The sequence below is a fragment of the Vulpes vulpes genome, chromosome 10 (assembly GCF_048418805.1).
Source record: "Vulpes vulpes isolate BD-2025 chromosome 10, VulVul3, whole genome shotgun sequence".
NCBI lineage: Eukaryota > Metazoa > Chordata > Mammalia > Carnivora > Canidae > Vulpes > Vulpes vulpes.
The window spans coordinates 69,748,685-69,772,548 of NC_132789.1; the positions used below are offsets into that span (position 1 = coordinate 69,748,685).

Consider the following 23,864-nt stretch of genomic DNA (forward strand, 5'->3'; position numbering starts at 1 on the left):
GAGAGACCACCATATGGGACCTAAGACAAACATTAACATATTAAAAGAATTAAATCAAAGTAATCTATCTAGCCACAATGGAATTAAAATAGATATTGATAGTGGGAAGAATCTGGAACAACCCAAATATTTGGGTTTAAACAATGCAATTCTAAATAGCCCATAATTCACATGGGAGAATTACAAAGTATTTTGCAGTAGATTAAAATAAAAATATAACATATCAAACTTGAGGAACATTTTAGCTAACGCAACACATGGAGATAATCATACCAAATTATTGTATTAGAAATGTCTACAATCAAAACTAAGCCGTCATCTTAAAAACTACAAAAGGAAAACTATAACCAATGCAACTAAGGAAGGAAATAATAAAGATGAGAAGTTAATGAAATAAAAATAAGAAATAAAACCAATGAACCTGAAAACTAATTTTTTCAGATGTTCAATCAAATTGATAAAGTTCTAGCCAATGTGCAGAAGGGGGAAAAACAGTAAAAAAATTATCAATATCGAGAATAAAAAAGAAACCATAACTGCATGTCTTAAAAGGATAATAACAGAATATTATGAACATGGTTCCAAGAAATTTTAAAACTTAGATGACATGAATACAATTCTGGAAATACACAAACTACTGAAGCTCCCTCAGGAAGGAGATAACCAAAATAACCTGATATCTTTTAAACAATTTAAATTTATAGCTTAAAGTCTTCCCTTAAAGTAAATTCCAAGCCCAGGTGGCAGCATGTGTGAATTCACGAAACATATGAAGAATTTTGCAATTTTACTCAAACTTCTACAGAAAATGAAAGATGAGAGAACAGTTTCTAACTCATTTTATGAGGCCTACTGGTACCAAAACCAAACAAGAACATCATAAGATAACTTAAAATAGATTAATACAAAAGCAGTATTTAAAAAAAAGTTTCCCATGATCCAATATCTTTGCAGGAACATAGATATAAAATTCTCTAAGAAATAATTCCTAGCAAATCAAATTTAGAGACGTAAAAAAGAATGATACAAAATGAATGAGTGATATTTATCCCTGAAATACAAGACTGATTCACTATCTGAAAATCAATTTTGTAATTCACCATATCAAAACAATGCAGTAGGAAAATGTATTATCTCAGAAGTTATAATACAAGAATTTGAAACCATTCAACATCTATTAAAAAAAATCTTTCAGCAATCTAGCAATAAAAGGGAACTTCCTTATCTTGATAAAGGACATCCACAGATAAACAATAACTGAGAGTATACTTAACAGTAAAAAAAATAGGGTTTTCTCCATAAGGTAGTGAATAATAAGATGTCCAACCTCACGACTTCTATGCAACACTCTATGGGAGGTCCTAGCCTTGTGATAAGACAAGATAAGTAAATTAAAAGGCATAGAGACTTGAAATGAAGGAACATGATTATACTTACTTGCAAAGAATCATTGTCATCTATTAATACGATTGAAGAGAATCTACAAAAGAACTTCCAGAAGTTGTAAATAAGTTTAGAAGGGTCACTGGATACATAGTCAATTTACAAAACTCAATTATATTTTTATGTACTAGTACTGAACAACTGGATACTGAAATAAATTTTAAGATCTTCATAAGTTATCATAGCATGTAAAAGGAAACATGAAACGCCTAGAGATATTTCTAACTAAGCTAATATGTGCAATAATTTTATACTGAAAGTAAAAAAAACAATAAAGAGAGAAATTTCAAATGATCTAAATAGATTGGGAGATATGATGTGCTCATGGATTAGAAAACTCAATGTTGTTACATTGTTAATTGTTCTTAAATGGTATATAAATTCTAAAAAATACTAATCACAATCCAAGGAGGCTTATTTTTAGATAGGGGGAAGGTGGTTCTATAATTTATATGGAAAAGCAATGGCCCTAGATAGCCTAATCAATTTGAAACAGAACAAATTTGGAGAACACACAGCCTGATTTCAAGCCTTAGTATAAAACTTCAGTAATCAAGACAATGTGGTTTTAGTGGTAGGATAGATGTATTGATTGATGAAACAAAATGGAGAGTCCAAAAAAAGACCCACATATCTATGGTCAATTGATTTTTGACAAATGTAACGTGCCAAGGTAATTCTAGAAAGAAAGTATACCCTTTTCAACGAATTGTGCTATGGAAAAAAAAAAAAAAGGAAAAAAACACCCACTTCATCCCTTCTCTTCCCATAGATCATATACAAAGAAAAGATTAACTCCAGTTTTTATCATAGCTCTAAATGTGAAAATGAGAGATATAAAACTTCTAGAACAAAATACAGGAGAAAACCTTTGTGATCTTGGGGAAAGCAAATAATCTTATAAAGCACATAAGACTACAATTGATAGCTTATACTTCAAAATCAAAGCTTTTAGCTCTCAAAAGAACTTTTAGAACACATAATAAAAAGACACCCAATCCAATATAAGTGAACAAAATTTTTGAAGAGAAACTTTATATACCACAAAGAAAGCCTGCAGATATCAAATAAACATAAGAAAAGATGTTTGGCATCATTAATCATGAGGAAAGTTCACATTTAAATCACAGTGAGCTATCACTACCTACCTACTGCCTTGGCTAAAATTACAAAAAGAAAACAAAATTACTGGTGAGGATGTAAAGCATTTGCACCTCCCATAGATTTGCTAATGAGGATGGAAAATGGGATAGCCACTTCAGAAAACAGTTTGGCAGTGTGGTAGAAAGTTAAATATATACTTAACATATGAACCAACCATCCCACTCCAGAGTATTTTTACAAGTGTTGAAAACATATCTCCACACAAAAATCTGTACTTATATGTTCATAAAAATTACATTCATAATCACCAAAAGCTTCAAACCGTTCAAATTCCATCAACTGATGAATGGATATATAAATCGTAATTCATCCATAGAATAGAACACTATCAAGCAAAAAAAGGAACAAGCTAATGATACAACCACATGATGTGCTTAGCATTAAACTAAGTAAGAGAAATGAGTTGAAAAATGTTACATGCCCTATGTTTCCATGTATATGTAATTTTGGAAAAAGAAGAAAAATTGTAACAACAAAAATAAAAATAAATGGTTTGCAGGGGCTGAGGGTAGATGGAATCTCCCTTATTACAAGGATGCACAAAATAACTTTTTAGGGTGATGGAAATATTGTATAAATTCATTGTGGTTGTGGTTACACGCAGTCTACAATTGTCGAATTTAATAAACTGTACAACTAAGACAAGCAATTTTTACTGTATATAAATTACATCTCTTTTAACAATAATGAACAAAAAACTAAACAACAGGAAAAGGAAAGTCAACATGATAATGCTATTGGGTTTATATATTTCAGCTGCAACTGCCAGAAACTTTTTTAGGAGGTAATTTGGCAGTATGTATCAGGAGCCTTAAATAAACTCCTGCTTTTCACCCATAAAACTCCACTCCAGCATCCAAAGCAAACAATCTAACATATAAGGAAAAGTGTACCCATAAAGATGTTTACTACAGAATTGTTTATAGTAGTGAAAACATAGAAGTTACCTTAAAGTCTAACAACCTGAGTATGATTAAGATTTAGAGTCATATCTTGACTCAGATTCTAAATAAATATGAAGCTTATTGAACAGAAAATGTCATGATGCAATCAATGTAAATTGAAGAAAGTAAACTACACAATTTTATTTAAGGTCTTCTGTTAAATAATGTTTGACCAAGCACATACATGTGCTTCCCATTCCCAGAGTTGATATAGTTGAAAGTATAAGGTTGGGAATGTGACCTCATGTAAACAGTCTGCCATTTTTATTGATTCTTTTTTCCGCTTGAAGCTACTCACAACCAGCCCTTCACCTTTGAGGCATCCACTCACAACCCAAAATCCTATACACCAACTTTTAAAATCACTATGGTAGATAATTTTCCTCAGTCGTCTTTTCTGTTTTGAAGTTAAATAATAAATCTAAGCTCATGGTTGCACAAGTGAAACATATAATGGCTATACAGATTAAATGAAAAAAAAAAATTAACCAACAAAAAGATAACAAGGAAACCGAACACAAACAACCACAAAAACACTCCACTGTTTAAAAGTAATTTTTATCATGCACAAAAAATTTTGATTTGATTATAGCAATTATGTGATTTGACATTAATTGATCAGTTATTGGTGGTGAAAAATGACTGAAAAATGTTGATGTAATGAGTATGTATATAAGCAACTCAAATAAAATCTGTTTGTTGTTCTTTAAAGCTTAAACATAAAGAGATGGTTTTTCAAGGGGGAAGTTGTCATTGGGTTTTAAGTATCATAGGATTAAATAAGCGAACTATCAAAAAAACCATTTGGGATTCTCAAATGATTTCTTTCCTTTTTCTTTTCAACATTATTGGACTATAATTGGCAAATTGAATTGTAAGATATTTAAAGTGCACAATGTGATTTGTTATATGTACATATTGTGAAAGGAATACCACCATTGAGTTAATTAACACATCCATCACTTCACATGTTTACCTTTTTTTTGGGGGGGGGGGGGCGGGAAACAGACATTCTACTCTCTTAGTAAGTTTCGATGAAACAATATCGTGTTATCAACTCTAGTTGCCTAGTTACACATTAGAGCCTCAGGTCTTGATGATGTTATAACTGGAAATTCAAAACTCTTTACCAGGAACTCCCTATTTTCTCCTCCTCCAGTGCCCATTTCTATGAGTTCAACTTTCTTTTTCTTTTTTCTTTTTTTTTGGCTATACATATAAATGATACCATGCAGTATTTGTCTTTTTTTATCCTGCTTATTGGCATAATGCCCTCAGGTATCTCCAATATCAGTATTTCCTTTTTTTAAGGCTGAATAATGTTCCATTGTGTATATACTACATTTTCCTTATCCATTCAGTCAACAAACTCTTCTTCCACCGAGAAACTGGAAAGTAGGGGTTTTCTGCTCCTAGGGGGGTGAGGGTTAACGGGTGGAAGGTTGGAGGCGGAGGGGGAGGTGTGTTCCTGAGCTCATTAAAAACTATTTTTTTGCTTACTACTGTACTATGGGATTCTGCATGCAAGCCTCACGGCTGTCAGGGCCAGAACACCCAGGTGCCCATCTTTGGGGCAGCAGTCACAACAGCTTGGGCACCAGAAGTGTATAAAATAGATCCTTCCAGGGAGACGCTGGTGATCTGGATTTATCCTTAGACAACCAGAGGAGAAGGCAGGGAGGGAATGTCCTTTCGCTTCTCCACTCCTGCATTCTCCAGGGAAGTTCATAACCAGCCCTTAGAACTGTGCTAAATTACAAATCACTCAGATCCTCAGGCAGGAGCTTAGAAAGTGTGCAGTCGAACTCCCCTCAGGGAAAGACTGGGAGATGGGTGTTGTGGTCTGCTCCCTTCATGCTGAGCCTTGAGGGGATAACCTCAAGAGTGTCTGCTTGCCTACTAAAGAACTATTTGTTTATTTGCTATAGTTGTGTGGGTCCTGTGGATGCAAGCCACAAATGCCTTGTCCCTGCGGTAACTCCAACTCTATTCCCAGAACCCTCCAGATGCAATACTGGCATAGAATAGGTGCTTGCATAAATATCTGACTGATGGATGGACTGAATCAAGAATATCCTCATTAAGAGGAGAAAAGTTGACCGAGATAGCCATACAAAAGATAAATATCTAGCTAGTCCATCATAGCTTCAAATCAGTTTTTCTAATGCAAGTTTATACCAGAATTATTTATTAAAAAGCTTTGAAAAAAAATCCAGATCCCTGTTGTGGTTCCCTGTGTGCTGAGCCCAGGTGTACAGCTGCAGGGGTTGCAGGCCCTGCTACAAATCTGTGGAATTAGAATCTTTGGTCATAGATCTTTAAAAACAAATGCCATTAGTTACTGGTTGGGACGCCTGCGTGGCTCAGTGCCTTTGGCCCAGGGCATGATCCTGGGGTCCTGGGATTGAGTCCTGCATCAGGCTCCCCACAGGGAGTCTGCTTCTCCCTCTGCCTGTGTCTCTGCCTCTCTCTCTGTGTCTCTCATGAATAAATAAATAGAATCTTAAAAAATAAAAAGTAAAAAAAAATGTCTCTTGGGTTTTTTAATGTGGTTAATAACCCCTGCTCTAGAATGAGCTTTACCTATATGATTTGAAGAGTTCTACACTTTCAACCTTCACATAGTTAACACAAAATTCTCTTCAGAAAAAGTTTTAGGATAATCTACTATTTCAGATATTTTAGTTGAGAATGCTCTGGCAATGTCTTGGCAGAACCACATAAAATTATTCCAGCATATTTATTATGTAAAAATTCTACTAGTTTAAAGTAATCTGTTTTTCCTCTTTTTCTAACAATGACCATGTTATTCCCCCATTCCGGCTCCTAAAAGTATAAAAGATTTTGTGATTTAAAATGTGCCCTTGCCACGAACCTACTCCAAAGTAAAAGGAACCAAGTGAATTCAGGTGGTGTCTTACAGAGTAATTGCCTTCTTTTCATACTAAGAAAAGTGGTCTCTCTCATGCCTACTTCCCCTGGCTCGTCATCCACAGAGCATAGGCAACCGTGTCAACATTTAGGAACCTTAAATGTATGCCAAACACTAATATGCACATAATACGCTTTTCTGTATTCAATAACCATCTCACAAATGGTTCTGTGCTCAATGTGTTTATTAAAATGCCTCTTTTCTGTCTCAACATCGACATGTGTTGAAAAGTGGGTAAATACTGAGTAACTGTTATATATGTTGGCAAATGATAAAACATCAAATAAAATATTTTAAATGAAATCTAATGAAAAGACCATTTCATACCAAGTTCTTTCCACAATTAGCCTGTTCTAACACTCATTCTGAAAAGATAGGATCTCTGCGGGGAAAAGAAAAAATATCACATTTGGAATACGGTGAGGAAAAGAATCTGTAAAGAAAGAGACCGAGGCATTTATTCAAAGATGTGGATGTAAATGGCAGTTTCCCCTCTTCAATTTTAAATTAGAGAATATGTATCTAGAGTTGACAATGGACTTTGGTAGTAAAGGTAATTCAGTGGTGCACAGAGCCATTTATTTTGATGGGAAGGGAGGCTATCATATCTGTAATTTTAAGAGTGGTAAATGCTCTTGTTATTTTTTTTTAAATTGATCAATACAGAAATGTATAAAATAGAAAGTGGAAGTCCAAGGTCCCTTTCAAAGCCACTATTGTCAAGTCAGTAAATGCTTGTCTAGAATTAGATGTATACAACCACACATGCACAGGGACACATGCATGTGTATGACTGTGTGTGTGTGTGTGTGTGTGTGTGTGTAAGGTATCCTATATAGAAATTATAATGGCTTCCATAAATTTGGTAGTGCTTTCCAGCAGTATGTAATAGAGAGATACTCAACATCACTGAAGGGAGAACGGAGAAGCTCCTAATTGCCTATCACATTACTTTTGGAGCTAAATGGATCTTACATTATTCAGGATTAAGAGATATATTTCCAAAGCACCAAGCAAGATGGATGCCTCAGAATCCCTCATTTGCTCCAAAAGCTGCTCATTGTTTGCCTTTTCATTGCTTTGTTATTGCCACTGTGAGGGATACGTTTGGTGCATGCTGTTGTTTGCAGGGCAATTTTTGCCACACACACAAAAAAAAGGATTAATTTTTTCTGCCATTTTCCATTTTCATCACCAATTTCCAACTGTCATGAAAGTGAGCTCTGTTTTTGCACGACATTCCATTCTTATTACCGTCTTCAGCCCAAGAATGAAAGTCTGTAATGAGAGCAAAGCCATAGCTGGCATCGGAGGGCTGTTATAATTCACTCTCATGACAAAGATAGTAATGAGAAATGACAGTGGCACAAAATGAATCCTTTCCGATCCCAGCCTCTTGGATGATAATGAAAACAGAAGATGGCACCAACTTTATTCATCTTCATGACACCTATTGTGACAGGATTGAAAGCTGCAGCAACAAACCCATCTGAAGTTACAGTTTCCCAGACTCATTCCCATCACATGTTTAAAAAACAACAAAAACAAACAAAACAACAAACTAAACAAAAGAACCTCCCTATCACCATTCCTCCTGGGAATCTAGTTATGGGGAGACATTCAGACGCAGCAGAATTTGTACTGTCCTGTCCACAACAACTGCAAGCATTTCAGGGAAGATGAAATGTTTCGATCTCCTAAAATTACCTTTTTCTCTGTTTACAGTATCATCTTAGCAATACCTCTAAAAGAAGTGATGGGAAAGAAGAGGGAGAGAATGTGGAAATAAAGCCACTTTGGGAAGTTCTAATTGAATTCTCTGACTACCCTGAAAAAGACAAATTGAAGGTACAAAACATTCAACTCATGCAGCTAATACAGAATCTCATGCACTTTTCCATATCTTTCTCTTCTCCTCCCCTCCCCCCCTTCTGTCCCTTCCCTGCTCTTGACTTCCTCTCCTCCCTTCTTCTTCCCTCCTCTCTCCTCTCCTTTATTCTCTTCTTTCTCTTTTTGAGCTATGATTATATCTTGATAAAATCGAAAAGGGAATTTAGAGTTGAGTTGACCCAGGCTTTGCATTTTATAGGTGAGTGCAAGGAGGCTTAAGGAGGTGAAGCAACTTACCCACCATCGCCACAATAATGCCAAAATAATCACTGGCAATTTTCCAATCCTTCTGGGATTAAGTTTAAAATGCCACAGAGAAAGGTAGCATTGAGTAATATGTATTCTGCTCCATTTCTCTGCAGGCTCGCTGTAAATAAAAGATGGCATTCTCAAGAATTCCATTTTGGAGTCACAAGACTCCTGGCTTTGTCACTTCCTACCTTTGTGCCTTTGGTTAATCATCTTTCTAAGTTCTGGTTTCCTCCATCTACTATAAATTGAGTTTAGAAAAGTGTAACTAGTATACCAAAACGTCTATCTTAAATAGGGTAGAGTGATCCTCTTATTTTTTCCTCTCCCAATTTATTTCAAATATGACTTTCTTTCACCTCCTTTTCCCTCAGCTTCTAACTATTCAATGGCCAGGAGCTAGGGAGGGGTGCAAAGTAAGGTGGCCAAAGCCCTACCCGCCTTGCTGGGTATTTCTGCACTGTACCAGTTCATGGCATAGGCAATGGACCCTTTAGATGATTTATTATAACTCACCCTCCCCTCCTGACAGTAAAGCAAAATGGTCCATTTTGGCTGACATCCAAAGTCCTTTCAAATATAATCAAGCCTGGCTACTTTTCTGGTATCCAGGTGATCTATGTGAAAATGTACACCACCTGGCCCTGACATGCTCCAGGAGTGAGGCCAGTTCACTGCATCCTTTATTCTTGCTTTGCAAATGGAGTCTGCTCTAGGCAATCCCCTGTAAGAGACAAGCACCATTCTTTGCCGCCACATACTCCAGGGAACACATGCCAAGCAATTAGCAAGCATTTGGCACAGGGATTAGGAGTGTGTTCGTGAAATGTCCATCTCCTCTTTTGATGGACATTCCAATCTCTGGGTGGTTACTGGGAGGCACTCTTACTTGACTTAGAGGAGAGAGGGAATGCAATAATCTTAAATATGCCTGGGACATCCTTCCTTGACTTTGTTCTCCAACAAATCTGTGATCTTTTCTTACACTAGCTATTGGCAATGATGATGGTTGGGCCAGTTTGGCCATTGGGGGATGAATCTGTTGCTTCTCTTTAGATAAGTAAAAAAAATCTGTCCTTCATTGTCTCAGCTGTCAAATGTCAGATGAAATTCTGAGACCATGCAAAAGTCTCATTGTATATTCTACAGACCTCAGATGGTTTTATAATAAGCATAACTTTTTGATTTTGTGATAGCTTATTTTGTATTTCTACTAAGTCTGATGTAATAACTGCTGAGCTATGGGGCAACTGATACGTAGAGGGGAATTGATCTCTGATGCAAGTGACCTCAGTGCTCTGCTTAAATCAAATACTTTAACTAATATAAAGTGAGAATATATATAACAATACACTGTAATTTTTAAGAATCAGAATATCTAGATGTCTTAGAGCTCCCTGTCCTATGATTTCTGTGACATTACAGAGCTCAACCATCATCTACATTATAGATGCTCTACATTGAGGATCCAGCATGACTTCAACTTAATTCAGAATTGGTCAGAGCCCTTACTCCTGGGAAATTACTTCCCTGAAAATACTTCTCTGTACATAATGAAGCATGCATGTTTCTAGTGGTAGCCAGGGTCCCACCAGATCTGTGCAGTGGTGGTATTGGATTAAATATTTTGTAGTTCCCTCAGGATGACATGGTGAGATTTCTCCCAAACTTTTTGTAAGTTTCTTGACCTACTCATAAGATTTGGGGCTGATTTTCTTTCTTTCTTTCTTTCTTTCTTTCTTTCTTTCTTTCTTTCTTTCTTTCTTTCTTTCTTTTTCTTTTTTCTTTTTCTTTTTTTTTTCTTTTTCTTTCTTTTTCTTTTTCTTTTCTTTCTTTCTTTCTTTCTTTCTTTCTTTCTTTCTTTCTTTCTTTCTTTCTTTCAAGATTTCACTTATTTATTCATGAGAGACACAGAGAGAGGTAGAGACATAGGTAGAGAGAGAAGCAGGCTCCATGCAGGGAGCCCGATGCAGAACTAGATCCCAGATTCCAGGATCACACCCTAGGCCAAAGGCAGACACTCAACAGCTGAGCTACCCAAGCGTTCCTGTGGGGCTGATTTTCAAAGATTTATTTATTTATTTTAGAGAGAGAGGGTGCGTGAGCACATGTGAGTGAGGGGAGGGGCAGAGGGAATCTTCAAGCAGACTCCCCATTGAGCACAGAGCCCAACATGGAGCTAGATCTCACAATCCATGAGATCATGACCTGAGCTGAAACTAAGAGTCAGGTGCTTAACTAACCCAGCCACCCAGGTGCCCCTGGTACTGATTTTTATAACCATCATTCTCCTATAATGATATCCTTTGAACACTTTCAGAAAAATGAATAAAATGCACCATAAAACAACAACAATAATTTTGATGGAAAAAATGCTCTAGATTTGCAAGTCTGCCTGTTTCATTGATTAACATGATATCTACCCTGATAACTTACATTTTGAGACCTAATGTGTGCAAGGCTTTGTGTTCTGTAACTTTGGACAAGTAGCTTCACTTCTTTAGGCTTTTGATGACTTATCTGTAATATAAGAAAAAATGGAATTAGATTTGTGGTTTGCAATCTGTTCTGAGAATCTCTTGTGTTCTGTTGAGATGCTCCATAGCTCCCACAGAGAAAGAAGGGATAGGACAAATGAATTGTAGGGGCTGCCCAGCAACCTCTTATTCAATCAATAAAGGACTTCTGCTTCTGTCATTTTATGTCTTAGGCTTCTACACAAGATTGATTTTTTGAAAAGGAGTTCAACTCCACAGCCACTGGATTAGAATTTCCTTCTAACTCTACTTATCTGTGATTCTATAAAATAGCGCATGATTGTAAAAACCCACGGCAGCAAAAGTTAATTCACATTCCCTTTCAAGGCATAGGTTGAGATTGGAGTCATATGAAATTGTTCTAACACTCAGCTGACATCACTTGCTCAATTTTGTTTAGAGAGCAAAGAATAGCACAAAACAGGATGGTCCCTTGCCATCTCAACCCAGGTAAGAAAAGCCTTCATTGACATGCATACTATGAGGTTCAAGGTAAGCTTGAAAACTGATATAAATTTGCTAAGAGAGCAAAATGAATGTTCTTCAGAACTTACCATAAAAAAACATAGAAAGAAGTCAGCCTTGATGTACCTGTAATCACATAACTGTCATATCTCCATGGGAGGTGTTCTCGTGGTTCCTGATCTCAGCACCTTTAAGAAAGAAATATTATTATACAATTTATTTCTAAAATAAATTTAGTTAGCCTCAAGATAAGATAGTTCTCCAGTAATGCAGGTAAGGATAAAAGTTATGTTAATTTAAAGTGATGTGGATATTTTCTATAGAAATTCAAACTATGTAGAGTTAATATCAAAGAACAGTATCAGGAAGAAGAAAGATTAAATGCATATAAAAATCATTGATTCTATTTCCAAACCTATTTTGTAGTCAAATAAGACTTATGCAAAACAATATTTCACATTAGTTTTTAATTTTCATATTTTTTTCTATTTGTAGTCTAGAAAATTTGCTAGAGAGTAAATAAGGTCTTCCCATACTTTTAATAATCTTATTTTGGCGACTAAGGCATCTGTAAGATTAAAAAGATGACTCAAAAATTCCATTCTTGATGACCTAGAGTGAAATCACAATTACTGCTTTGTCTCCTTGCTTGGTTAAATGCAGTGTTCCCCCTACATTTGGATTGCTATAATACGTCAAGCTTCAGAAAAATGCATATACGAAAAATTGCTCACAATTATTTTGCCTGACAGTCATGCAAAATGTAATTAAAAGGTTTGAATTGTACAGGTGCTAAAAAGAAATGTATTACAAAATAAGCAAACCATAATGTTAAGAACTCCAGTTGGGTTATTAACATGTTATGATCTTAGTTATGAATTCCAGCGTTATAATCCCAGTTCTATTGCTAAGGAGAGGAGGTTATAAAAGTAGGTTGTCAAAATTTTTATCAGAGAGTTATTTTAACATCATTTTTAAAGGAAATTTATTGTTTAATTATAAAGGTAATATAACTACAATCCAGAAATTATGTAAAATGGTGAAAAGAAAATTAATTTCCTATTATTTTAGTACTCAAAGTACCATTGTTATTTTTTTGGTGGAGTTCCTTCTAGGCTTTCTTCATACACTTTTATTAATTTTTTTTTTGTTTATAATTCTAATGTGTGCTCATAACATTTTGTATCTTGTCTTTTTACTTTCTTGTATATATTTAATAGAGTTTTATATTTTCAAAATGAGTCTAGTTTGTATCTTAGGAAATTACTTGGCAAGAGAAATTGGTCAGCATGGCACTGAGCCTCAGGCCTGGTCCAGAAGGTAATTCCACTTTGCTGGGAGGCTTGCAACAACTAGGTCATTTTCATTCGCTGGAACCATTTCATGAGAAATGCTTTGCTCTATACTGAATACTAAGTACAGGACAAAGTCTCCATCAATTAAGGCTTGGAATGAGGCCAGACCTAAATCACTGGGGTAGAATCTTTGCATCTCAGCTTCATAGGGATCACTGTGTAAAGAGACTAGATGATACAGGACACCATAATTGCTGCCCATGGAAGCCAAAGGAAGGCATTTGAATCCACAGAGATGAAAGCACTTCTTTCAAGGACACCTGAAGGCATGTTATGAAACCAAGAGCTGCAATAAAATCAAGATTACTTAGAAAATTAATAAATGTATAAACCTTTGTACGAGTGAGTATAACTTCAGTTTAAGAACAAAAAGAGAAAATGTAGAAGCAGTATAAACACTAAGAGCCCCTACAATTTTGTTCTTTGTGATTGAAAAGAGTGGATATGGAAACACATTAAATCAACTTTATGTACATATGTGTAGGTATAATCTGGGATAAATCTGCATGGGAACACTATTTTAGTAACACCTACATTATAAACAGCACTTTTAGTAAAAAGCCCCCCAAAAGGCCAAAATCAACACAAAAAGTTTCTATAAGAAAGGCTGAACCTCTCCAAAATTGCCTGCAGCCCCATTCATCATTCAGAAGCCACAACAGGTTAAATATTAAAGAGGTTTAAGGATTCTGCTATTTAGAATATCCAAGTAAAGACCGAAATTTGTGACACTATTTCCAAGGGTGTGGGGAAAAGCTGCGGAATTTCTGAAGAGTAGATTGAGAGTTTACATCCAAATCTAAAACAGACAAATAAACTTATAAACTGTTTGACCCTGTCATTGTACTTCTTGAACTTTCTTTCTTTCTCCCTCTAGTTCCTTTTTAAAATTTCACTATATCTTTGGGTTTTAAGCAGTGTGGCTATAATGTTCCTAACTGTGGTTTTCTATTTATACTGTGTGGAGTATCCAGACCTTGAACCCGTGGCTTGATTATCTATTTCTTCACATCTAGGAAATTCTTAGTCACTATTTCTTTAACTATCACCCCTTTGATTAGCACGTTAACACACCCCAGTGCTTATAACACGTTAAGCATTTTTCCTTCTATCCTATAAGTCTCTCATGCTTTTGTCCGTATGCTTTTTCTCCCTGTGCATTGTTCTGAATACTCTCCACAGCTCTATGATCTGATTTATTCATCCTTTTTGTCTTTTTGCTATTTCTACCCTGCTGCTAATCAATAAATTCTTCATACTAGCCATTTTATTTAAAAGTTATAGAATTTGGGATGCCTGGGTGGCTCAGTCAGTGAAGCTGACTGCCTTCAGCTCAGGTCATGATCTCAGGGTCCTGGGATCAAGTCCCACATTGGGCTCTCTGCTCAGCGGGGAGCCTGCTTCTCCCTCTCCCTCTGCTGCTCCCCCTACTTGTGCTCTCTCTCTCTCTTTCTCTCTGTGGCAAATAAATAAATAAAATCTTTAAAAAAAAAGAGTGGAATTTCCATTTGACAGGTTGTGTGTTGTATGGTTTCTGTGTGTGTGTGTGTGTGTGTGTGTGATCTAGGTGTCTACTGAAATTTCCCACTTGCCCCTCTATTTTCTTGAATTAATTAAATTGTCTTATTTAAAAGTCTCTGGTAACTCCATCATCTGATTCACTCATGCCTCTACTTTAATGGCCTGTTTTTCTCTTGGTTTTGTTCCATTGGTCCTGTATCTTAGCATGCCTTCCATTTTTAATTTAATATCAGAAATGGTATAGTAATAAATTTTATAGCCTACAGATAATGTAATCTTCTTTCTAAAGAAGATCAATTTAATTTTTAGTTTTTTGGTGGATCATAGTTAGGATATCAAAAGATCACTTTAATTCTTTCATGAGTTGATTTTAGTTACTTTTTTTTCTCTTTAAAGATTGTTTCCATTGTGCTATAATCCTGCCATTACCCTTTTGGTAGCTCAGTGAAAAGCCCTGGGTATTTAGTAAGTTCTTCTGATTTGGGTATTTAGTAAGTTCTTCTGATTTAGTGACTTCAATCTTTTCTCTTAGCAGCAGGCAGATATTGAAATCTGCACACACACACACACACACACACACAAACACACACCTTCTATTTTTTTCCTCCCAGGTGCTGCTTTCCATTGGCTTTTCTTGCATGAATAGTGAGGAGTCCATTAACATCTTGAAGAGAATCAGTAGGAGATTGGGGTACTCCTTTGAAGCCTCCCTTTTTTGGGATATTGCCACCCAAATTGCAACCTGTCAGTCTCAATCTCTGATTTCTGTCTCCTCAGTCCTGTGAGATTTTTTTTTTCCCCTGCCTGGACTCTATTCCCTCACATAGCAGTAAAAAAACCCGCAGGAGTAAAGCCAGCTAAATGTGGAGCTCACCTTCTGTTCTTTCCTTCTTATAATGGTTGCAGTTTCTCTTTCCCCAAACTACTTTGGTTGTATTCCAATGCCTCCAAACAGTTGTATTTTATATCTCGTTCAGCTTTAATCATTGTAACGGCAGTAAAGTTAGTCTAATATGAGCCAGTCCTTCATCTGGAATCAGAATTCTACTTTAAAAAAACAAATTAGTCAAGGGAAATAATTATGGATGGGGTAAACATTTAGCTACCAAAATAACCTATAACAGCAATTTTTTATCGATGGAAACAACATATAGGTCTGACAGTATGGAATTATTTAAATAAATTATGATTTATTCACTGTAAATCAGAATTGCTCCCACCATTAGGGGTGCAACTGAGGTGCTAAATTTTAAGTGTAACTAAGCAGTGTATGTTTGTGCATGTGTGTGTATATTTTCTTCTAGTCCTACTTACTCCATTGGTACAAGCAAAGATAGGTCAAGAATTTGGGACTTGTTCATATTTACCCTAAAAGCCCAACCAAGCTCTTTTTAATAGTGTGACACTGAGTTATTTTACTCATTTGTAAAATTAAGACACCAATGTTTCACACTCCTGTGTTGAGAATTAAATCATAGATGTAAGTTCAAAAAACAGAAAAATAAGCATACAGAAATCTAAACTATTATCACCGTACAGGGGGCCTTCAGTAAATTCTCTACTCTCTTCTCTTCCTCTCCCCCATACACCCACCTTCCCTCTCCCCCTTCCTCCTTCCCCTTTACTATGTAATTTATCTTGCACACTATTAGTATGCAACCAGGGCCTACTTCTATCTAATTTAAGAGAAACAGAATGTATTAAAGCCCATTGAATGGCTCATAGAGCTCAGGGAGGAATGGAGTGGGGATGAGTTATACCGCTAGGAATAGCTTCAAAAATCACGTGTGCAACTGCTCCTGTGAAGACACCAGGGCTGACATCTCTCAGCAAGGATATTACTGCTGCTCCTCTTGATCTCATTGATACTTGACACCAGAGTTATGACTAGAACCATCCTCACTGTTGCTTTAGAAAACTAGAAACAGCTCTGGCCACTGTGGCAACCCATTCCTGAGATTCTAAATTGTTCCTTGATGATTATGACTAGTTTTTCAAACAGGTACATCTTCCGAAACCAACAATTTTCAGGTTGTTTATATAATGGTAGAGCCAGCACCATGTTCATAGCTATCAATAATTCTCTATGTAATTCAGAATTGTATGTATAAATTATTTAGCTTTTATTCTCTGAACCAGCTGAGACTGGCACTGCAAGAATGCTCACCATGCATTGTTCCTCTCTTCCATCCTGCCTGACAGGCAGTTTCCTGGAGATATGATTTCCCTGTACGTGCGTGATTCTGCATTTAGCTCAATCTTCGCTTGCTTTCTAAGTCTTCAGGCCAACCTGGATCCAAACAATGAGTTGTCAGATATGACCCTCAGTCTAAGTTTAAGCTACTTTATTTGGTGAATGAGCCAACTTTTTTCTGAAATCTTCAACCATGGACATTCCTTCTGAAAAACCTTCCACTTTTCTTTCTGGTAGTCACTAAATTTAGCAGCCCTTTCACATGTTTTGCATATATTTTTTTTCCTGCTGTATGTCCCAACACTGTGATAGCACCTAGAGCACAGAAGGCATTCAATAACCATTTTAATAAAACTTTATAGCATTTTGTATAATTAATGAATAGATCACATCTTTCCCTAGTTTCTTTGGAGATTCCATTTTTATTACCCTCTCTCATTCTCTTTATATACTTTCATGTGTCTTCCTGGAAGAGAAGGACAAAACTGCCATCATTGTTATTTTAAAAGTCGCAAAAATTGCCAGTTAATAAATGTTAGTTGATTCAAACTAGTACCATGCAATAACAATGCTAAATGGTTGTCCATAAGATAAGTCTAGAGGAAACCACATTTATATCTCTACTGAAAAATCAATGTCATCGACTACTAGATAATCCCTTTGCTTTCCTTCTACCCATCTTTAAGGAAGAAAAAGGATATGGACATCCAATATTCTGATTGTTAATTGTTACTGACTAGTTAAATTGTGAGGATAAGAAGGTTAAGTCAAAATTTCTCCACTATACACAAATTATTATGAGGTTATGCCTTTTAGCTAACTATGTAACAACAAACTGTCAGACTAAAAACATTATGGAGCAATCCAGAAATGAACGGGTCTTTAGTTTTGAGAAGTCTAATGGGATTCAGTAAGGAGCAACTGAATAAAAATAATCAAATAAACTTAGAGATGTCAGTAAGAGAACACTTGCACAGAATTTAGATGCAATAACAATCATGGTTATGAAATAAATATCCTGTGTCAATAGAAAAGACATCTGATAGAAAACTGTTGAAATATGGCTGCAACATAATGATTTATAAGAAATATATATTTGGCCATTCACATGACCAAATACATGTTTCTCAGATATACGTGATTTTTATCCACAGTTCTTGAAAATGCTTCAGAGCCATAAAAGTGAGATGAATGTCTTATTATTAAGGAAAATAATTTTTTAAAGCATTTTATTTATTTATTTGATAGAGAGAGATGCAGGGCTTGCTCCCGGGACCTTGGGATCATGACCTGAGCCAAAGGCAGATGCTTAACTGACTGAGCCATTCAGGGCCCCAAGATTTTATTTATTTATCTGACAGAGAAAGAGATAGAGTACACAAGCGGTGGGAGCAGCAGAGGGAGAGTGAGAAGCAGACTCTCTGCTGAGCAGGGAGCCCAATGTGGGGCTCAATCCCAGGACCCTGAGATCATGATCTGAGCTGGAGTCAGATGCTTCACTGACTGAGCCACCCAGGCACACCCAGAAAGTGACTTAAAAAATAAATAAATAAAGGTTTATTTACTTACTTGAGAGAGAAAGAAAGGGAAAAAAGTGGGGGAGGGGGAGGGAGAGAGGGGAAGGGATAGCAGATTCCCCACTGAAAATGGAGCCTAAGGTAGGTCTTGATCCCAGGGCCCTGAGATCATGACCTTACCTGAAATCAAGAGTCAGAGGCTCAACTGACTGAGCTACTCAGGATCCCTAATGAAGATGAATTTTGAATCCTACTCAAGGGCGGAGCTAGTTGCCAAAAGAACCAACCATGTATTTAAAGGAATGGAACCTTTCATTCCTCAGCCCCCCACCCCCAACTCTGAGGAGGAGAAAGGGCTGAAGATTGAATCAGCCAATGGCCAATGACTCAGTCAATCATGACTATATAATGAAGCCTTCATAGAAACCCAAGAACAGCTTCTTGATCTTTTTTTCAGAGAGCTTCTACACTTGGCGAACCAGAACCCTTCCACCCACCACTGAGCTCTGCCCAAGCTCCACAGATAAAAGTTCCTTTGTTCAGGACCTCTCTCAACACACCTCTTCATCTGGTTATTGATTTGTATCCTTTATCATATCCTTAATAAACTGGTAAACATTAAGTAAATGTTGAGTGAGTTCTGTGAGCCTCTCTAAAAAATTAATCAAACCTAAGGAGGATGTCTTTGTAGCCAATTAGAAACACAGGGAACAACCTGGGGTTTGTGACTGGATTCTGAAGTGGGAAGCAGGGCAGTCTTGTAAGACTGAACCCCTAACCTGTAATCTAATGCTATCTCTGGATAGACAGTGTCAGAATTCAGATGAATTCTTGAATGCCCTGCTGGTGTTTGAGAATTTTCTGGTGTTGTGTGTAGAAGAACACATCCTACCACACTGGAATTGGGTCTATAAACCCCTAAAAGAGTAGCTTAGTCATTAGACTCAAGAACAAATTGGCATTTGGACAGAATATATTTTTCGTCTTTAACGGGCAATATAGAAGATTAAATCTCTCAAATTTTACTCATATTAAGTGGCTCTACTTTTGTCAACATTTGGAATTGTTGCACTTTAAATTCAGTCTTTGGGGGTGTTTGTAACCATATTTCATTATGGCTTTAATTTGCATTTTTTTGATTACTAAAGAAATTGAGTTCCTTTTCACAGGCTTATTTATTTTCCTTTTCTTGTGTTTGACTATCTTTAATTTGCATTTTCTTGATTACTAAAGAAATTGAGTTCCTTTTCACGTGTTTATTTGACTATCTTCTCTTTTCTTGACTAAATTCTCTTCAAAACATGTGTATTTTTCCATTTGGCTCTTTCCTCTTCTTATTGATATGTAGAAGTTCTTTGTGTATTCTGAATGCGAGATCCTTGAAAGCTATATGCATTGTAATACTTTTCCAATTTTTAGGTTTACCTTTTTTCCTTTGTAAATAATATCTTTACTAAACTGGAGCCCCTAGTTTAACAATTTAAAATGTTTTATTTTTTTTAAGATTTATTTATTTATTTTGAGAGAGAAAGAGAGTGCACAGGGGGTGGGAGAGCAGCAGGTGAGGGAGAAAGAATTTCAAGCAGACTCCACGTTGAGCCATGTGGCTCCACTCGGGGCTTCATCACAAGAGCCTGAGATCACCACCTGAGCTGAAACCAAGAGTTGGATGCTTAACTGACCCCAAAATGCCCCCAAAATGTTTGTTTGCTTTTGTTATTCCTTTTGTACTTGTAAAGGAAAAATATACTACTGATTCCCTTTACACTACACTTGATTGCCCTGAAAAGTTCTTCAGTGACCAGGTGTATATGGGGGAGGGGAGTTCTCACATTGACAACACCAGCTGGTGTCCTAGAATTGAATTCTGACTCTCTCCCTTGGAGAGAGTGTCATATCCCACACATTAAGGATTCAGTCCTACAAAATTGCCCTTACCCCCACTTCACATGCCAATTGCTAGTCCTGGGTGATACCTGTGCTTCTGACCCACTGGCTATGGATCGGAGGTCCACACAATCCACTCCTTAGGTTGGATTAATTTGTTACAATGGCTCCAAAAACTCAGGGAAACATTTTGCTTACTAATTACTGTTTTTTTTTATAAAAGGACGTAACTCAGGAATTGCCAGACAGAAGAAATGCATAGGGCAAGGTATGTGGGAAGGAGTATGGAGCTTCTATGAATTCTTTGAGCAGATCACTTTCCCAGCACTTCCATGTGTTCACCAACCTAGAAGCTCACTAAAACCATCTTTTGGGATTTTTTATGGAGGTTTTATTACATAGGTATGATAGAGTAAATCATTGGCCATTGGTGATTGAACAGTCTCCAAATCCTCTCCCTTCTTGGGAGGTGGGGAGGGGAGGGTTTGAACTGAAACTTCTAATCCTCTAATTATGTGTGTTTCCTCTGGCACTGAGCCCTAGTTCTTGGAAGCTTTCCAAAAGTCATCTCAATAACATAAACTCAGGTGTGGTTGAGAGGGGCTTGTTATGAATAACAAAAGATGCTCCTTTCACCTTTATCTCTGAAGCCATTTCAAGAACTAAGGACAAAACAATATATTATATAACAAAAGATATCCCCATTGCTCTAATTACTTAGGAAATTACAAGGGTTTGAGGAGCTGTGTGCCAGGAACTAGAGGAAGACCAAATATATATTTCTTATTATAACCACAATATCACAGTATCTTATTTCAGAAATTTTCCCTCTAAGGCATTTTAAATAGTGTGATATCTTTCTAAGGAAGCATGATTATTTTGCTTTTCACATTTAGAAACCTAAAAATACCTGAAATAAATTTGTCAGTGCTATGCTAATTTTTAAAAATACAGATATCTAAATGCTCCAGAAACTTATTTCTTTTTTTTTTTAAAGATTTTATTTATTCATGAAAGGCACAGAAAGAGACAGAGACACAGGCAGAGGGAGGAGAGGGCTCCCTGTGGGGATCCTGATGTGTGACTCGATCCCAGGACCCCAGGATCATGACCTGAGCTGAAGGCAGATTCTCCACTACTGAGCCATCCAGGTGCCCTTAGAAACTTATTTCTTGAAATGAGATATGTAATGTTAGCTCTGTAACAAATTAAGTGTTCACATATGTGTGGTTCTGTTTTTGGATTTTATGGGGTTTTTTTGGCAGTTTACATATTTTCGCACCAGTATACTGATTTACTATAACTTTTTAACTCTTAAAAATAAGAGGACTCAAATGGAGTTATCTATGTATGGTAAGCCCCACATCACCAAATTGAGACTTAATTATAATTTCAGCTCTATAGTTTCAGAAATGGAATCTTAAACCAGTTAATCAGGAATCACCTGATCAGCAGTAGTTAGGTAATCTGCCTGATAGAACCCTCCCACCCCTAAAAGAAAGTAATATTGCAATAACCAACCTGACTTTTTGCCAAGCAAGCATCTTCCTTGTTCTTGCTCTGCTTGTGAAAATCTTTCATTTTGTACAGTTCCTTGGAGCTTCTTTTTATCTGTCACTTTGGATGTTGCCTTATTCAAATCGATTTTGCTCAAACAAAATCTTAAACATTTTAATATGCTTCAGCTTATCATTTTTGACAGTCTTAATAATTGTTAAAGCAAGTCCTTCATCATTGTTGTTATTATGTAAGAGGGCATTGGCTAATTTTTTTCCTCCATAAATTTAGAACATGTTTGTCTTGTTTCATATAAAAATTTATTGGGATTTTTCCTGCAGTTACATTAAATTTTAATATCAACTTGAGTAAAACAGATATTTCTACAATGCTGAATCATTCAAACCATGAACATGGTATGCCCCTCCATTTATTTTTCTCTTCAATTCCTCTTCAATTCCTATCAATATTATTTTGTAGTTTTCAGTGAAAACGACTTGCATGCTTTTGTTAAAGTTAGTATTAGTTATTTGATATTCTTTTTTTTAAATTTTTATTTATTATTTATGATAGACAGAGAGAGAGAGAGAGAGAGAGAGGCAGAGACATAGGCAGAGGGAGAAGCAGGCTCCATGCACCGGGAGCCCAATGTGGGATTCGATCCAGGGTGTCCAGGATCGCGCCCTGGGCCAAAGGCAGGCGCTAAACTGCTGCCACCCACAGATCCCTATTTGATTTTCTTTGATGCTGTTTTAAATAGTAACTGTTATTGAGTAAACAAAATTATATCATATCTATAGAAAAGAAAATAATTTACCAGTGTACAGTGCTATGGATATTTACAAATTCAACACATTCATAAAACATGCCAACAGAACAAAAAGTAAAACACAAGCAGCACCTCAGAAGCTACTACTGAGCTCCATTCCAGGCACTATCATGATTTCTAAAACAATTTTTGCCTGTTCTTAAGATTTATATGAATGGAATGATACAGTATGTATTTCTTTGTTCCTGGCATCTTTCCCCTAGATCTATTTGTAAGATTTATTCAACCTGCTATTTGTAGTTATAGTTTGCTCATTTTCATTCAATGATAGTACATTGTTAAATGAATATATCATAATTTTTTAGACAAATTACTATTTATGGACATTTGGACTGTCTCTCATATTTAGGCATTAACAATAGTGATGCTACAAACATTGATATTTTTTCCCTGTTTTTTTTTTAATTTTTGGCTGTTAGGAATGATATTATATGTATCTTTGTATGTTTTTTGATATATATATTATATATATTTGGTATATAAAATATATATTTGGTATATAGATGCATTTCTGTTGAATATATATCTAGAAATAGAAGGTTAAATCATAGGCTATGCATAGGTGCACCATAAATACAAACATCAAAACTATTTTTCAAAGCATCTATTCCAAATTGCATTCTCATAGTGAATCAGATTTCCAATTGCTCATCATCTTTGTCAAAAAATCAGTATTGTATCCTTTTCATCTTAGCCCTTCTGGGTGAGTGTAAAGTCATATATCGTTTTGGTTATAATTTGCACTTCTCTAAAGACTAATCAAATTAATCAATTTTCATTTGCTTATTATTACTTTAATTTACTTTATTGTGAAGTGTCTCTTTAAGGACTATACGAATTTTGTATTCTATTCAATTACCTTTTAAATTCATCTGTAAAAGTTCTTTATACACTCAGAATGGGAGTCATTTGTTAAGACATATGTTTTAAAAATATTTTCTCCCATTCTGTAATTTTCTTTTTTTAAAGATTTGACAAAAAGATTTTTAGTTTTAATGTAGTCAAATTTATCAATCTTTCTTTGTATTTAGAGTTATCGTTTACTATTTAAGAAACGCATGGCTACCTGAAGTTTATAAGATAGTCCTTATTTTTTAAAGACTGTTTAAAATGTTTTCTTTTACCTTTGACATTTACTTTTATTCTTCATCTAGAATTGAGTTGTGTGGAGTGGGTATTAGTACCATTTACTGGAACGACCAAACTTTCCTTTGCACTGCATTTTGACTTTGGTCATAAATCAGGTGGCTGTTTATGTGTGGTTCTGTTTTTGCCTTACAGAATATATTTTCCCTTTTTTTTTCTTTTCTGAAATTCATTCTGTACATTTTATTTTACTTTTCCTTCCAGCTCTTTTGTTTCCTTTTCATTTAGATCTGATAAACTGCTAAACTCATCTCTATAGTTCATTTTAACTATAATGTTTTAAAATTTCTATAA

The 23,864-nt window shown here is 35.8% G+C and overlaps 1 long non-coding RNA gene across 1 annotated transcript in view; it reads right to left on the bottom strand.

The window, feature by feature from the left end:
• The window catches only part of LOC112915050 (uncharacterized), a 260,526-nt gene that overhangs the window by 88,742 nt on the left and 147,920 nt on the right, over nt 1-23,864 (bottom strand). The window contains exons 6-7 of the long non-coding RNA XR_011994905.1: nt 11,714-11,812; nt 11,059-11,142 (exon numbers count right to left, since the gene is read on the bottom strand). This is a non-coding gene — a long non-coding RNA (uncharacterized lncRNA). The remainder of the gene's footprint in view (nt 1-11,058; nt 11,143-11,713; nt 11,813-23,864) is intronic.